This window comes from Lolium perenne, chromosome 5 (genome assembly GCF_019359855.2).
Source record: "Lolium perenne isolate Kyuss_39 chromosome 5, Kyuss_2.0, whole genome shotgun sequence".
NCBI classification, from domain to species: Eukaryota; Viridiplantae; Streptophyta; class Magnoliopsida; order Poales; family Poaceae; genus Lolium; species Lolium perenne.
Window position 1 is genome coordinate 19,412,129 of NC_067248.2, and position 3,132 is coordinate 19,415,260.

General features: G+C 36.1%; 1 long non-coding RNA gene across 1 annotated transcript; it reads left to right on the plus strand.

The window, feature by feature from the left end:
* Nucleotides 1-588: 588 nt before the first annotated feature.
* LOC127325874 (uncharacterized) lies at nucleotides 589-1,853 on the plus strand. Its single transcript, XR_007867399.2, has 3 exons — nucleotides 589-713; nucleotides 1,598-1,671; nucleotides 1,825-1,853. It is a non-coding gene; the product is annotated as an uncharacterized lncRNA (long non-coding RNA).
* Nucleotides 1,854-3,132: the final 1,279 nt, after the last annotated feature.

Genomic DNA, 3,132 nt, shown 5'->3' on the forward strand with positions numbered 1-3,132 from the left:
CCACTCACTCCCATCCCTCTCCTATCTCTCCCCCACGAGCTGCGGCTCCCCCAAGCCTCCATGGCCGGCCATGGCCATGGAAAGGTCACCAAGATGAAGCTCCCTCCTCCCTCAAGCTTCCTCTCACCATGAGAGCATCTCTCTCACTCTCTTCTCCCCTAACCTTTGATGAATCCAGCTCTCTTTCTCCTTTCTCCTCTCACTAGATTGGATCTTGATGCAGGTGCATGTTGGTCCAAGCATGGAGAAGGTTGAGCAATCCTCAGATCTGAAACTCTTGACCAAAGTTCGTCCAAAACCTTGCAGTAATTTCCGTATCTTGCTATTTTAGATTCTGGTACAAACTTGTAAAATCCGCCAAATCTTGTGTGCACATCCATATCGAGTGATTCAAAGTTCCACAGATAGGTATTGAAATGATCTACAACTTGGCGTTGGTCTCATCCTCGAATTCGTTAAGGATTTTGCATGGTAAATAAAGTTCTGCAGACATGCAGAATCACTGTTTGTCAGATTTCTTCCGTTCTACAAAACATTTTTGAGCAAACTCAACTGTGTGTGAAAGACCTCTCCATTACCTTCATTTTGGCGTTGGTTTCACTTCAAATGACCTCCTGAAATTGAAATGGTTCACAGATCAAGATCTGGTCAGATCTGACTTTGTCGAATTAAACCAGGAGCTTGGAGACGAATTTTTGAATGAAACCAACTGGGTAAGAACCACCTATTCAATACCTTTCAGATGCAGCTGACCTCATATTTTTATGATTTGTGTACGATTTGTGGTGAATTAAACTTGTTCTGTATATTCTGCAGACATGGCTGTTAGCTTTTAATTCATCAAAAATCCATTTTTGAACCTAATTGAGTGATTCCACTTCTGTAGGATTACTGAATGTTTTCTTAATCATCTCAAACAAGTTTCAAACCTTTATCTGTTCTGCAACTCCATAGTTAAAGCAAATGGTGAAAACATGCAGTAAACTTGTAAATCCATTTGTGAGAGTTTCAGAAATAATTTGAACCCAAATCCAATTGTGTGTGAATCTCTGTTTAGTTACCTTTCTAATGCCAGTGGCCTCATATTTTTAGGATTTTTCTACGATTTATGGCTTACAGATCTTGTTTTCTGTACAGTCAGATTCAAAGAAATTCCTAAAATTGTAGGTTTAATATTTTTGGGTGATTCCAATTGGGTTAGTCTTGTATTAGTACTAGCTATCTAGGAAAAATATTATTAGTCTCTGTTCATACATATTTGTTGCTGTTAGTAATGTTTATGTGTGACATGCATTGTTGAAGCAAAACTTTTCGGTTTATTTAAAACCCTTGACCAACTCTTTTTAGTAGAGATGGGCAACCTTTGTTTTATGCTTGCAACACAAAACCTCTGCAACCTAACATTATCTCTTTTGTTTTGTTTAAGTTTTCAAATGATGTGGTATATGGTTTGCTTCATATTTTTGTATAGTGATTAAGTGAGCAAATTAAATTAGGAAAACTGTTTTCTACTTTTCCAAAAGTGTTTGAAAATGTTTTGTGAAAGTATTTGATGTCAAACTAATGCTCTTGTCCTCTTTATGATGTTATCTACCAGGGGTACTTAGCTTGTGCCATGGTGATACCGAGAGAGGCAATTGCTAAGTTGTGATACTCTCATACCTTTACTAGGTAAATAAAATGGGTTCTCTTTATGTTGTTTGTGGTACCTATAAGTCCTTTGTATGGTAGCTCTTTATTGAATGGTTAAATTATAGTTGTTGTATGTTTGCTTGGTTGGTGCAATATGATTGATTGTGTTCCGTTTATATTTTCCGACGATAGATGCGAACAATTCCGGAGAAGAAGAAGAGGTGGAATCGGATGAGAAGATTATTTATGTTGTTGGAATTCTTATATTGATGGAGTTGAAGACGTACAGGGACAAATAAGCCAAGGCAAGCCATCTTTTGACCTCTGATTCGGTGTCTAGTTGGATGTCATTTGTTGATGTCCAAAGCACCTTGGTTCTATGTGTGTTGTTCTCCTTATTATTGTCATATATGTATGGTTGCTAGTGGAGTACTCCCTAGTGGTGATACTCCACTATTGTCGTTGTGATTATGGGATGCATGGTATCATGGTCGTGCTATTCCACTTGGTTATCTTGTATGCTCAACTTGAGCATGTCTCATCTCAAGATAATGACTTACACCACACCCACCACTTTTGTAGTATAGAGGTATCAATGTCATGATCTTGGTGTATTCTCAACTTGAGAGGAGTATGCCGTGTACCCATGTAATATCCCAGGTATTGGGGTTACAAAAATAGAGTAAATAGAGTTGTGCATTGCATTCATGCATAGAAAATCCAGGGAATTTTCGCGCTTTAAAGTAAAACAGTCACAGTAACTGAAGTTTCACTTGACCTTGATGGCATTGAAGTAGATCATCAAGTCAAGTTCTATAAACCTCAATGTGACTTTGTTAAAACCTTGTTTTGGGAAAAGATGATTTGATCTAAGGGGTTAGATCAAATGGAATTAAAACCAACACAAGAAAATACTAATTAAGGATCAACTACTTGATCTTATTAAAGATCATAACATGGTGTTTCTTGAACCAAACCTTTGAACTTAACACCAACAAAAGCTTATCATTAAACCCTAGAGATGGGAGAGGTATATAACCAACAAAGAGATAAGAAGCAAACTCTAAATTATTAACACTTAAAAGTTAAGCAACTACCTTGAGGTACAATGGAATTCACTTTAAAACTAAATACCAAATATAGCAAAACACAAGGACCTAAGTGCATAAAATCCACACATTCTTATTGCAATCATAACTTATTAAATATGTGGAATATTACAAAACTAAATTCGTTTACATTACGAATTATAGTTCAAACTATTTGAATAAAATAAACTATGAGTACTTTGAAACTTATATGATCATGCCTTGGTGTAATCAAAATCATCATTCAAAATTGGGGTATAATCCTTATTCTTGACATTTTGATCCCAATTATAATATAAATACAATCACATATGATATAGTGACTCAACCATAAGCATAAGATCATTCTCAAGATATGTAGTAACAAAAGCCACTTGGCTATCCAAAAACAAATCACATGAGAGGATAATAC